Raw genomic sequence first — 15,072 nt, forward strand, 5'->3', positions numbered from 1 at the left:
GCCTGGACTCTTAAGCCGTCATGCCAGTAGAAGGAATAAGAGGTTCGAAATTTAAATTGTGCCCCTTTCCTATCTGTCCCAGTGTCAGACTAGTTGGGTAAGCTTGATTCTCAGAGCTTAGCCGAGTTGCTGCAAGCAGCACTAAGAGTACTAGCCCCAACCAGAGGGAGAGGATTACTGCTGTGCTGAGAGGCTGGCTGGGCTAGGCCGGACTAGACTCATTGGGAAGTCTTAATCATTTATTAACCGTGCCACTGCTGTTGGCACAGCGCTGAATGGATGCTTAATTCCCTTCCCAGTTCACTTCCTCCCTCCAGCTCCTCCCGGTTTTAACCACCGTGATGACAGCTAAGTGAATGATGGATGCTTTAAGCTGCGTTGAGTAGAGGTAGGGTGTGTCTTTTGAAGAAATCCCCGCAGAATGTTCTATGACATACAGTGAAACAAATGAATTCCAAGAACTTGTAAACTGGTTTTCACAATATAGCTTTTTACTCATTCCAGTGGATTGGTCCTGAAGGAAATGAAATCAGGTATTGAAGCAACATCCAGTTGTCACAGCTTTTCTTGAGTCATGGTGCAGATTCACGGACGAGTATCGCCTGCCCAGCCCTCATAACAGACTGTGCAGGAAATGACTTGAGCGTTGATCATCATTGTGTTTGGAATCCCATTACGAAACGCCCTGTGTGTGCGTGTGCGCTCAGTGGGGATCTTCAGCAGGGTGCCGTGTGTGTGTGTGTGTGTGGAGTCCATCCTTTAAGGCTGTGTGTTTCTGCTTCTCTAGTTGGTGATGCGTGTATTCGGACTGGCTCCCTTCCTGACTCGGATCATGTTGAATCAACGAGTCTTGTCTCTACCTGTTCATGCATGCGTCTGGTGTGCATCAGCCTGTCTTGTCTGAATATTGCCTTTTAAACTTGTTGCGTGTAATGCAAGTTTCTCACTGGTAAATGTGTTGCAAAACCATTTGTATTGGCATTCTTTATGAGTAGGTTATTAGATCTGATTAACCTTATGAAACAAACGGAAGCAGTTATAAAGCAACACACATTTCTTCGGATGTTACTGGTTAAACCCTGGTCCAGGGTGTGAACTCTCTCCCTCTCCAGTCCCTCCCCCCTTAGTCACCTGCTCAGGTACGTGTGGTCCCAGACACCTGCTCAGGTACGTGTGGTCCCAGACACCTGCTCAGGTACGTGTGGTCCCAGACACCTGCTCAGGTACGTGTGGTCCCAGACACCTGCTCAGGTACGTGTGGTCCCAGACACCTGCTCAGGTACGTGTGTGGTCCCAGACACCTGCTCAGGTACGTGTGTGGTCCCAGACACCTGCTCAGGTACGTGTGGTCCCAGACACCTGCTCAGGTACGTGTGGTCCCAGTCATCTGCTCAGGTACGTGTGGTCCCAGACACCTGCTCAGGTACGTGTGGTCCCAGTCACCTGCTCAGGTACGCGTGTTCCCAGTCACCTGCTCAGGTACGTGTGTGGTCCCAGACACCTGCTCAGGTACGTGTGGTCCCAGACACCTGCTCAGGTACGTGTGGTCCCAGACACCTGCTCAGGTACGTGTGGTCCCAGACACCTGCTCAGGTACGTGTGTGGTCCCAGTCACCTGCTCAGGTACGTGTGTGGTCCCAGTCACCTGCTCAGGTACGTGTGTGGTCCCAGTCACCTGCTCAGGTACGTGTGGTCCCAGACACCTGCTCAGGTACGTGTGTGGTCCCAGTCACCTGCTCAGGTACGTGTGTGGTCCCAGTCACCTGCTCAGGTACGTGTGGAGTACACGCTCCTCAGGTACACGGTGCAGGGGAGAGGGGACTACACCGGGAGCGCCACATGGTGAACGGGGTCTGGACCCACTGCTGGGCCGCTAGGGGAGGAAGGTGTGATCAGGTCGCAGCCCTCAGTCTGAGGTTCAGGTCGCAGCCCTCAGTCCGGAGTTCAGGTCGCAGCCCTCGGTCTGGGGTTCAGGTCGCAGCCCTTGGTCTGGGGTTCAGGTCGCAGCCCTCAGTCTGGGGTTCAGGTCGCAGCCCTCAGTCTGGGGTTCAGGTCGCAGCCCTCAGTCTGGGGTTCAGGTCGCAGCCCTCAGTCTGGGGATTCCATTCTTCATCCAGTGTTGTTTATTTTAGCTAGTTTAAAAATCAGAGATTGTGACACTTCCACCCTGGGATTGTGGTCACGTTGACTCTGGGAAGCGTGGTCACGTTGGCTCTGGGAAGCGTGGTCACGTTGGCTCTGGGAAGAGTGGTCCCTGCTGTGGAATACGAGCTACAGAGAGGCGCGTGGCATTCCTCTCCCCTGTAATCCAGGTTGCATGTTTTACTGCTTGTAGTTGTAGCTACACGAGACTGAAGATTACACACCTCTTATCTGGCACGGTTTTATGGCTTTCTAGAAGTGAGGAAGTTATTATGTTGCCGTTTTTAGTGTTGTGTTAACAATTCCTAGATAACATCCTTCAGCATGTTTGCAGTCTGTGAATGAGTCTGGATTCTTAGAAACCCTGGTCACGAGCATGCCGTGCTGGAAGGTTGTTTCCTGTTCAAAGGTTGTTTCCTGTTCAAAGGTTGTTTCCTGTTCAAAGGTTGTTTCCTGTTGACAGTTCACAGAATTCACATTTCCATAAACAGTGTTTAACATTGGACAAATTGGTCAGTTAACATATCCACACAAAGGGTTTGTTATAGTGTTGTTTTCTTTCAAAATTATGTTTAGAAGATGCCTGTGTCATCCACATCTGCAAGCACACAGGCAGTGGGATGGACTCTGATGTAGTTGTAGTGGTTTGTCATAGATGTATGTGTTTGGTTGTGATGAAAGTGTTTTTTGTCTGCAGTTATGATGACAGGTTACAGTTTAGTTCCCTGTGAATACATTTGTATGTGTCAGGATTAGCTCGCCTGCAGGTCCTGCTCGTGGCTGCACAAACGGCTTGCTAGCCCTCTCCCGCTTCCAACTGTTCCTGACACGCATGGTCGCGTCATTTGGACGAGTCTCTCTGCGTTAAAGGCTGCCCTGATTATGAGAACCTTCCCACAAAAGAGCAATTGTTGAAAAAGACCCACATTCACTGGCGGTGTTGGCGGTGTCCAGCGTGCTGATGTCACAGGACTGGTGTGCTGATGTCCCAGGCCTGGTGTGCTGATGTCACAGGCCTGGTGTGCTGTTGTCACAGGCCTGGTGTGCTGATGTCACAGGCCTGGTGTGCTGTTGTCACAGGCCTGGTGTGCTGATGTCACAGGCCTGGTGTGCCGATGTCACAGGCCTGGTGTGCCGATGTCACAGGCCTGGTGTGCCGATGTCACAGGCCTGGTGTGCCGATGTCACAGGCCTGGTGTGCTGTTGTCACAGGCCTGGTGTGCTGATGTCACAGGCCTGGTGTGCTATTGTCACAGGCCTGGTGTGCTGATGTCACAGGTCTGGTGTGCTGCTGTCATGGTGATGTCATGGTTGGCCTTGAGCGCAACCTTCATCGGGGGAACCGACTTCTCCAGCTTCTGCGACACGCGGTGACGCAGGGCCACTGACCCGTCTCTCTCAGCTTTGGTCTGCTGTTCTGAACCTCCCTTTTGTTCTTTATTTTGAAGTGGTGAATCATACATTTGGGCCTTAGATTGTTTCTTTTAGCAGCGGATGTTGAATCTCAATAACTCAGAAAGAGGCCAGACCAGAATATTTTGGTGCCTTTTTGTTTAGTTTTTTTCACTGTTATTCAAGACACTCCTGGTGTTTATGTTTTGAAACATTTAAAACCAAAAGCTTTTACTGTGACCTGTGTTCTAATAGAGGGTGTTGCTCAGCAGTAATGCATTTCACTGCAGTTCAAAAGGTTGCAGTTTCAAATCCCCCCCCATGTCTCTTTGGATAAAAGCATCTGCTAAATGAACACATTATTCTTGTAGGCGTATTGGCCGGAGGTGGTTCAGGTGAAGTCAATGTCATCACACGGATGACGAGTAGCTTTGTGTTTTTTTCAGACCTTGTAAAGACTGATCAAAAATCCATGTGTCTGCGGAGAACCTGGATTAGATGAAAAAGTATATACAGGTGTCTTGTCTGTGAATGTAGAACTTGTAGCGCTACCTTAAGCCCAAGTTATACAACTCAGTTTTCAAGGAGACGGACACAGGGAACTCCCTCTCCGATGTGGAACGCCCTCTCCGAGCCCTCGGAGAGCCCCTCGGGAGAGCTCATCGTGCACCTCCTGATTTTCTGACTCTCGTACGAATTTTACGGATACCCCTTGGCTGTGATTGGTCCGCAATTGGTTCCACACACAAATACGTCATGTGGCAGGCTTCTCTAAGGTTCAAAAATGTTGCTCCACCTACTTTTATGGCGGTTAATTGTTTTCAGCACCCACAGCCTTCGGAGTACTATAAATTCAAAAGAGTAAATCGAATCCGTCCGAATCCGTCTGTCTGTCTGTCCGTATCGGAGGCGGAGTCATATAAAGCTAGCTTTACTTATGTCAACAGAGTGCTTCTCTCCCTGGCCTGGTCATGGATGTCAGAGTATGCTCCTCTTGAGACGAGTCTATTTCCTTGAGCAGCCAAGGAATTCATCCAACCTGTGGACAACTGTTTAGACAGTAGTGCTGAGACTTGTCCATGTCCTACTGGTTCCTGATCCCAGAACACAGGTCTGGGAGCACTGTAGAGCCTTTGTTCCTGTTATACTTGGGAGGTGGAGGCTGGCTGGGTGACATGTAGCTTGGCGTTTTGTAACTGGGTTATAGCCCTGGCCAAGGTCTTGCTAACCCCAACACACACACACGCACTCTCTCTTGTCAGAGCCAGGTCCCCCCTCTCCTCTCTTCTCCCTCCGTGGGTAATTGCTGGCAGGCCCAGCCGGGGAATCTTGCGTCAATAAGTCGTCACGAGGGGCCACTCCCCTGGCTGGAACACTAACAGAGAGAGGCAGGTCTCCGGAGGCCCAGCCAGGCGAGCAGAGGCCCTGACAGCCACACACAGCAAGCCAGACACCAGCACGCTCATCCAGGCTCTGCTCATCCAGGCTCTGCTCATCCAGGCTCTGCTCATCCAGGCTCTGCTCATCCAGGCTCTGCTCATCCAGGCTCTGCTCATCCAGGCTCTGCTCATCCAGACCATACAAGCCTCCACTTTCAGAGCAGATGTCTGCTGTCCAACCGACACAGCAAGCGCTCGTAAGATAACTTTCATGCTGGACTCTTTGTGGACGTAATATTTGAAGACATTTGTATTTCATGTTAAGCAAACAGGTTGTCTGATGTGAGAGTTGCATCTAGCACCCGTGTTGGAACTGTACACCTCAAGCAGAGTGCTGTTAGGTTGGGGGGAGTGTGGTTCTTGTTTTTTGGGGTTGGGGGGGGGGGGGGGTTAAACAACAGACTGGTGTTTCACATAAACCCTTTTGAGTTATTTTCGAACTCTCTATCCGTGGCAGATGGTTGTGAATTATTCATGTGAAGTTTGCAGGAAGTGCACGGCCAAGTGCAGATTTATCCCCAAGATTATTCCATATGAGAGAAGGGGGGAACATGATTCAGAGTCTTAAAGGAGGACTAATCTTCTTGCAAGAAACAGTAGAGTGTAAACAACAGATAACAAACAGTTCTCCTTCCCTAATCTTTTTCTTCAATATTAAGCACGGAGGATTGCGGTTCGTTATTACCTGTTTACAAGCTCCCTGACGACAAACAGGCTGATGCAACATTGCAGGACAGAAGAACTGGCCTTACAGTTCCCAAATCAAGATTGTAGTTTTCAGATTTTAATAATTGTTTTTAAATTAAATACTATAGGACAGAATATATTTACATTTAGTCATTTAGCTCTTATCCAGAGCTCTTATCGCTCTTATCCAGAGCGATATATATATATATATATATTTCGAAAAATTTATATGTATTTTGCATGTCAGCCTAAACTGTCAGATATCCAGACAAAACACATAGCAGGCATCTCCTTAACTGCTCTCCAACACTGTTCTGCGTTATCTTAATGATCTGACCTTTCCTACTGACCCTGTTCTGCTGTGTCTGTCTCCTCTGATAACTGCCGGTGAGGAGGGCCTTCTCCTGGTGCTATCAGAAGCCCACAGCTCTGGATTATGTCGGACTGGCTAGTGTCTGGGACGGGCGACTGGAAAGTGAAGCGTAATCTTCAAAAGAGGGGCTTAACCTCCGCTGCCCCGCCCACATGAGTCCTCATCTGGGGAAGGGAGGATCTCAGGAACAGGGTCCTGGGTGTTAAAGGGAGGATCTCAGGAACAGGGTCCTGGGTGTTAATTGATGTGTTTCAGACTCTGGCTTTTAAAGTTGGCTCAAGATGATTGAAGTCAAGCAGAGGAGAGGGCTTCTACAAAGTCTTTTTTTGTATTGTTTAATACTCCAAACTGCATGGGGGACAGAAGCCTTACTTTTGTCTCGAACTTAGTTTCTCATCTGTTTCCTAGCAGACGAGTCTTACTGTACCGCTTGATGGATTCAGTAGCTTCCCTTCATATCTGGAGTCGCTGCAGTTGAGCATCACAGAAATGTTATTGTTCTCATTCAGTCGCTGGAAATATTTCCACAATGGGTGGATGGATGTGAGGGCAGAGTGGGAACAGGCTAAACAAAACCTCAAGAGAACAATGGAAGAGACTGTGGAGAAATACGATTACTGCCTCTTCATTGTGATTTCTCCTACTGTTTTCCATAATATCTCAGTCGACTAATCTCATTTTCCAACAAAACGCTCATCCTTTTAGTCTTTTTGTTATGAATGTATTAAGTGGTTTGGGCTGGGCTTCGCTAGAGGGGGAAGTTACCAATTAAATTGTAAGTGTGCTCAAATGATATGTGCTTTTGTGGCAAATTGACTTTAAGATCCTCTAAATCATCGTCCTGTGTGTTGAGTGATGCCGATTCTTCTTGGTGATTTTCTTCTGTAACATAAAGAGGCTCCCTGACAGAAGACAGTGTCTTGGGAGGCAGAATGATAGTTGGTTTTCATTCACCAGGATACATGACTGCCTAAAATATCTGAATTCCCGTTTGTTTACACTGATACTGTGTGCCAGTGAGGCTGTCCGTTGGATGGTTTGAACCACTCCACATGTGTCTTAGCGCTGTAATTACCAAGTTCTTTCCACGATGCTATGTGTTTTATAGCGCTGGCTGGCACGTCTGGAGGGAGGTGCCTACACACACGTATGCTAGCCTGTTCCAACATGTGGAGACCTCTCAGTATCTGTCTGGGGACTGGCTCTACAGCCATACCTGCCTTCTGGAGACCTCTCAGTATCTGTCTGGGGACTGGCTCTACAGCCATACCTGCCTTCTGGAGACCTCTCACAGCCTAGAGGGTTACATTTGGAAAGGCCAGCTGACCAATCTGGCAACTAAAACAGAGTTCATCAGAGGATGAATGTAGATTAGAGCGAGCCACGCTTTTTAAACCCCGCAGAGGATGGGCCCAGCTCACTCCAGCTCTGTCACCAGAACACTCATCTGTCCTCCTGATTCCTCCGACTCCGGCCGCCCTGGGGGCGTGCAGGGGCGCAGGCAGGCGTCTGGCTGGTGAAGGACAGATAAGCAGAGACTGAGTCAGAACTAGGACAGGGACCCCATTTTGAAGTCAGGTGGATTGTTCCAAGGCTGTAATTTCCTCTTCCGCTGGATATTACAGCCTAAAACAAAACAAAAAACAAAGTTGGGCGGTTACACAACCACAGTAGGCCTGGCTCGGGCCTCCCTGGGTCTCCAGGGGCAGAATGAACTTTTCCAGGCACTAATCCGGGGATAAGCTCTGAAACGGAGACCTTAACTCCTGGCGCTGCTGTGTACTGTGACCTCGCACACAAATATCCAGACCTTTTCATTCTCCCATGATTCTAAGACGCAATCTGCGCTGTTTCGTTTCACCGGCGGTCGGAGTGGAGGTTCTAGGGTTAAATGGCGTCCAGCGACCCTCAAACAGCCCGCTGCGAGAGAGCAAACACAGGGAGGGGGGCTGGGGGGCTCTGGGTCCGTTACCCTCTGCTGTTGACAACACACACAGAGACGTCAAAGCTGAGGAGTCCTGGTTTGACCAGGAGTGCATCTCCCTCCCCTGTGCCCCGGTGAGAGAGGGGAGGGGATCGCTCTGGGAGGGAGGGAGGGGTGAGTTGAGGTCTTGGACAAAACTGTAATTCCATGCAGGTGATATGTGATGGTAATGAGAGAGATCGAGAGTTTGAAGTGGACATTTCAGTGGAGAAAATGTGAGCTCCAATCCAGCTACATCATCAACACTTGGAAGGGAAATGGTGAGCTGGTACTACTAACCTCTGTCTCAGTGGTGGAACCATTTCCTACTGAGGCACAACTATAACACACACACAGTGACATTAATGATGCACTCAGTGACATTAACAAAAGCTTTGACACAACAAGATCCAATTCCAACACTGATTACACACTCATGGATTCATCTCTAGCAAACTCTAATGACTTGGTGGATGTTAGGGTTTCTCATAAATGCTCAAGTGACCCCCTCCTGTGTGTGTGTGTGTGTGTGTGTGATGTTTTTGTGCATGCGTATGGGACTGATCAACTCATTGTTGAGAACAGCTGGTGATAGTATAGCTGCTGTGACGCCCACCCATTCCTGCACTCCACCCTCCAACACGCGCGCGCGCACACACACGAACACAATTTGGCCTTTCTGTGACCCACCATAGCAGAGTAGAAATATTTTGTAGCGCACCATGATGAAGTGAACCTCAGCTGACTTGAGGTGGCAGTAGGTGTGTTCTCTGTCCAGGCAGCGTGTGTTAATACCTGCTGCCCAGCAGGGAGGAGAGACCGTGTTGATGAGCTGCCAAGATAATTAGTGATCCAGCTCCACGGTGTGTGGCGTCTGATCAGACCCGGAAGCTGCCTTGAGCTCAGGAGACGTTTAGCTCAGCGCTCACCAAGCTGTAGCCCTGGCCTGGCGCAGAAACTTGGCATGTCGGATAGCAACGAACATAAACAGCTACGCTAACTTTGCTACCTCACATGCAGTTGTTATCTCTATCAAATGCAACTTTCGTTTTCCACATATGCACTACTGCTCTTGCGTAACCCGCCATCACACTTAGAACTGCAGTTGTTACAGTCATAGTCTACAATAGACATTCTCAACCCAGTTTGATATTATCCACTGCCTGTACAGCTAACCAGTAAGGGCGAAAATACCGGGTTTTGATATCACAGCCTGGAAACATAGCTAGCTACATAGGATGTTATCACCTTGGTCTGTGCTTGTGGTGTTTCTGCAGCTGTCTTTTTTTAGTTTTAGTTTGCTAGATATCTCCAATAAGCTAACGAGCTACTGGACTGATCTACTGTAGTGTCGGTAAACGCGCTCAGGTTTGTGACTTCTTGACGTTAGTGATGTTTGCGACTGTGGCTAGCTAGTTAGCTACATAGACATAATAAAGAGTAGACGCCGCCTTGGCTGCTGGGCGTGAGAAATGCGGCCGCCATCGTAGACAGGGCAAATTCCTAGTTGCGTAGCATCAGAATAACCAAGATGCCAGCACTGTGCAGCATATTCCTGCTTAAATCGGCGGACAATCGCAAACAGGGCTCGGGGGATTACTTTTCACAAGTAGGAGTTAACATTACCATACCATTGGTTGTATTTTGTGAAAAGATTAACCATTTCCTGTATCATAGCTACATGTATGACCTTTGCAGCAAAGCAAACCGTGTGAAAATCTATTCGGTATGCAGGTCGGTATGATTAATTAAATGCGCTGACAGCTTACACTGAGTGGAGCGGTTGCCCGTTCCAAGATGGCGGCCCCACGGCTCGTCAGCGCCAGTAGGCAGTAGCGGTCGATGCGGCGTCTACTCTTTATTATGTCTATGGTTAGCTACCGTTAGCTTAACTTTTGCCAACTTTGCGGTTAGGTTTACATGTTATTCAATCAGTTTAAATATCTGATCTTGCCAGTCTGTCTTGTAAGTGCTGCAGCTGTGTGTCAACAGCAGCGAATTGGGTCGTCCCAGGTAAAGAGCTGAAGGCTCGCAGTGGAAGCCACTGAAATGCTTTGAGGAATATGGGAGCTGACCTGCTCGACCTAATCTTCTGCAAGGCATTTATAGTTTTTTTTTTAGGCATGTTCTATAATAACAGTACACGATTTTGAGTCGATGACGTACTTTTAGCAGGCCACAGCTGTGTCAGTGGGGGATATAGAGCGTTAGGCTGGACCTATGGTCTGCTAGGCCGTCATCCTCCACTTTAGCTTTAATCCACTGCGTCATATGTCTCCATTCTCCCGGTTATTGTTGCTCTTTATCAGATTACCCCAACTCTCTCCGTGTCTTGATATAAATATTAATCCGCGATGGACAGCGTCCAAACAAACAACCCGCTCACTCCTCCATCAGAGGAAATGCCTTTTTAGCGCTCTGTCTCCAGATACGCGGAGAATGATCAGGACTGTTCTAGGAAAAAAAGGCTTCTGGGAAAAGCAGGGCAGCTGACCAACACTGATACTAGCTGTCCTGCATGCATCTCCTCTCACCTCGCAACGTCTGGTCAAGTCCGTTTATTCTCAATTCACCTTATTTTGTAAGCTTCTGTCTCTGTTAAACCCTCTTCTGCCGTCATCACCAAAGCCCGTAGGCCTATTGGCTTTCTAATGTCGGAGGGGTTGTTTGAGATTTTGAAAAATTACTGAGACTGGAAAAATGGAGGGCAAAAAAAATAAAAGAGAGAATCTACTCCCACACAGTTGTGATTGCATATTCATTCTGACTGCCATTGTTATCTGACTGTCCAACTACATCCCTCACATCCCTTATCACCCATTGGCCAATTAGCCTGTCGCTCATTATTGGAGGCGAAACCACTTTTTCTGTTCAGGCATGTTTTGCGTTTTGGGAGGAGCAGCAAAAGTAGGCAGAGTTGTTTCTGAGAACCATACAGCCCAGATATTCCCTCAAACTATCTTTCCTGGAATCTGCACACATTCCCATCTGAGACAAGCTTGTATGATCCATGGAACTGTTAGTTGACTTGGCTGAGTTGTGCTTTGATTAAAATCATATTTTCCACCTACAGGCCTACTGCCTGGTCACACATGCAAGTGTAATGAGGCCAGAGAAGCTATCAGTGTTCCGAATACTACGCCTCAAGAAAAAAACCTTGATTTTCTTTCTTCCCTATGCTCATTCATATCTCATGCCATTGTTCGAGAGGAAGCCAGTTGAATGAGAGAGTGGGTGTGAGGTGGCCAATGCACATTAGCTGCTAGCAAAATGAATGGACTGTTGAGGTAATGGTGCAAGCGAATGCCACAGTCCTCGGCTAAATAACTGAGTTAGAGGGAATGCTAGTGGAGGTTAATGAGAAATGCTGTTTGTTTATGAGGGGTGGTGTGTAAAGTAGTAGAATATGATATTACATGGAAGGCCTGCTCATATTTTCCTTTTCTATCTATTCTATCTTCATCCTCTCACTCTCCTCCCTCCCTGTATCTCTCTCTCTCCTACCACCGTATTGCCCACGCAAAAGCTTTCTTTAGTCATTCTCTTGTTGTCTTGTCATTTTGATCAGGTCATTAGGGCATGTGTACCACGCATTCACACATCCGATGAAGCTTATATACAAGTACACACTTATATACAGGCACATACTAGCACACACACCATCAGTCCCCTTGCATACAGACACACACACATTGTGTAGGTACAGCACAATCGTTTGTGTTACACCAACTTATCATGGAACCAGTACCTGTCGCCCAGGACTCCTGCCCTGTCACCCAGGACTCCTGCCCTGTCAGCCCAAGATTCCTGCCCTGTCAGCTCCACACTGCCTGCCTGCCTGGGGTATTTATAGACTGGCCTCAACCTCCCTCCCTCACTTTATCTCTCTCTGTCACTCCCTCTCTCTTTCATTCTTTCTTTCCTCTCTCACACCACACAGGCACACACAGGACAGAGTGTAGTTCAGTACAAAGGGAGGATTGTTGTCCTCTCATTGATCCAGGCAGGGCAGGATCCCCCAAGTGCCCGCCTCTCCCCCCCCCCTCCCTCCTCAGGCAGCCATCCGTCTGACGGAGCATCCGTCTGACGGAGCATCCGTCTGGCCCGGCACTTTTTATGCTGGGGGGAAATCAGCTAGAATGGGAGGGTGGCCGGGCCCAGGGTGGCCGGGCCCAGGGTGGCCGGGCCCAGGGTGGCCGGGCCCAGGGTGGCCGGGCCCAGGGTGGCCGGGCCCAGGGTGGCCGGGCCCAGGGTGGCCGGGCCCAGGGTGGCCGGGCCCAGGGTGGCATTAGCTGGCAGATTAGTCATGTTCCCAGGCTAACTGTCCACATGGGTTTGACCTGAATTTGTCATAAGGTACCTGTTGACATTTTTCATTTACTTTTTAAAAAGAATTCCCCCTCCCTTTAAGCTCATTCTCGATTTGTGATGACACTGATCTCATTTTCAGCAGAGAACATTCCATCCCACAACATGCTTGTAGAATCAGGATTAGATGATGTACACCCCCCCCCCCCACACACACACACACACACACACACATATATATATACACACACACACATATATATATACACACACAGTACAAGGACAAGGGGAAGTCATCTTCCTGTTGCTGACCTGCATTGTGTGCTGCTCGTGCATGTTTGTGTGACATTAGGCTGTTTAAAACCACTTGTGTTGTTTACTTTTCCTCTTAGGTGACATGGTCCATGTTTGGATCTCTCATCTAAAGGAGAGACCAGTGAATATACTGTTTTCTGTTTGTCCAACTGAAGAACCAAATGTCAGTTCAGGCGACAAAGTGAAACACGGAAAAACTGTCTCCTCTGGACTGAGCTCCTCTTATCGTCCTGATTCCAGAACAGCAGTGTCATCTAAACTCTGCTCCCTGTCGACCTCCCAGAGCAGAGGGCTGACCCGGAGCCAGGCTCTTCCAGGGAGACAGGAGAAGGCGACAGGAGGGTCTCACTGTTGCTCCTCCTGGCCTCCCTGCTCATTACCCAGAAGGCTTTGTGTGAAGGGTCACGGTAAACAAACAAGGCTTTCTAACGCGCTGCAAGTGTTGGGGCCCAGAGCACGCAAGCAAGCGTGCTGATTTTAATTGTAATTAGAGGGAGGATATTGGTGTAGGAAGTGAGCCAATGACGTGAAGTGCTTCTGTCCTCCCCCGTTCCCTCTCTTCTTTTGATCTCTTTGTTTTCACACCCAGCCCAGCGCTCTGAGGAGGCGGGGGGTGGGGATGTTCGTGATCGTGGTGGCTCCAGTGAAAGAGCCGTCACTTTCCGTGACAGAGCGTCACCTACGGTGACTGCGTCCAATGACGACCAGAGCTGGAGCAGCGTGCTAATGGTGTGACCGCTGAATGGCCCTCTGAACTCTGGGAATCCCAGTGTCATGACCCCGTACCCTGAGAGCCTGGAGCAGGGTTCTCATCCTCCAAGAGGTTGCTGGTTCAGACGCCCCTAAACGTCCCTTTGGAAAAAACCAAGTGCTCACATGACGTCACGTGACGTCACTGTTAATACAACCGATGCCTTTTGAACTCCGTAACAATCAAACTGAGACCCCCGTCGTCAGCGCTGCCCACCCCCGCCTCCAGCCTCCCCCCTCACAGAGAGCGTGCACCGTATCATTACACTCTGAGAGGACGGACGACAGGATGATTACAGGTTTGATGTCTTCTGCTAGCTCCTCCAGGCTCCGTGTTAACAACCTCATCTTATAATGAACACATCTCAGCCCCTGGCTGGGCCGCCTCTGTCCTGCTTGTCAGCACATCTCAGTGTGACGGCTTTATCATTTCATTTTCCCAACTCTCTCTCTCTCTCTCTCTCTGTCTCTCTGTCTGTGTCTCTCTCTCTCATTGGCCGAGGAAATATCATAGCTTGATGACAGTCAGTTGACTTTAGTGCCTGTAACTGCAGAGGGATAACTGTTCTTCTCACTGTAGCCTGACTAGAAATGACACAAATACATTTGGTCATGTTAAAGTGTCACGTGATGTGTTTCAAACGTTTTGGCCAATCAACGGACAACCTGCCCGTCCACAGAGTACGGATCACATGATCGTACGTCCACAGGAAACACGACCAAACCAATGACAGGAAGTCAGATGAATCATATCTCTGTGACTTAATCACACTAAACCACATCAGCTGAAGTGAGATGGCACCTTAAGTTTACCACCAAACTCTCATTCACTTCTTCGGTTGACTAACATTCTCCACTTCGACCCTCTCCGGACTGGTGTCTGCCTGGTGTCCAGGTCTGACTGGTGGGTTGGACTGGGTCCCTGCGCTGGATCAGGATGGCTGAGCAGCTTGTTGACATCAGATGGCAAGGGAGCTCTGCACCAACACATTAGGCTCAAGCAGAAAGCCTGCCAAGCCTGCATTGGGCACGCACAGAGCAGCAAAACAAACACCCCTAAAGCACGGCTTCTCCTCCCCCTGACATCCCCTCCCCTGGCTGGCATGGAGGACCACCACATGGATTAACACATTAAACGGGAATTTGCAAAACCTCTGAGGACAAGAGGAAAGAAATAGTTACGTTTTTCTCCGTAAATCAGAAGGTGAAAGTCGACCGAAGTTGGTTCTGTAAATTCTCCATCATGAGAGTGAAACACACACACACACCTACACATGCACGTAGGGCAGATAATTATAATCATAATAACGCAATTCACTCAGCATCAGATGGAAGGTAATCCTCTGCAAACCCTCTAAACCCTGAGTGAATGAGCGTTATTACAGATAATCCTCTTTCTGGTTACATGACATCATCACTGTGCGACTCGCTCCGCTCCCAGCTGTCCAACACTCATCACTCATTGATCCCAGTTCTTGCTAATGTTATTGTCTCTGTTTCCTTGTCTACCGAGTCTCAGTGTGCAGCCTGTGGCAGATGCCTACAGTGTAGATGCCGGACCACCCTCACACACCCTCCTGCAACAAAACACAAATCACAATGTCCATGCCTATCAAATCCACACAGCCACACTCAAAACCGCACACCCCTTTCCCCTGATTAGCCTCTCACCGCCTTGAGAGAAGCCCCTCTCCTCCTTCACC

The 15,072-nt window shown here is 49.0% G+C and overlaps 1 long non-coding RNA gene across 1 annotated transcript in view; it reads left to right on the forward strand.

The window, feature by feature from the left end:
• The window catches only part of LOC134016076 (uncharacterized), a 35,163-nt gene that overhangs the window by 6,402 nt on the left and 13,689 nt on the right, over positions 1–15,072 (forward strand). The gene's annotated exons all lie outside the window — the stretch shown is intronic.

The sequence above is a fragment of the Osmerus eperlanus genome, chromosome 3, assembly GCF_963692335.1.
Source record: "Osmerus eperlanus chromosome 3, fOsmEpe2.1, whole genome shotgun sequence".
Classification (NCBI taxonomy): Eukaryota; Metazoa; Chordata; class Actinopteri; order Osmeriformes; family Osmeridae; genus Osmerus; species Osmerus eperlanus.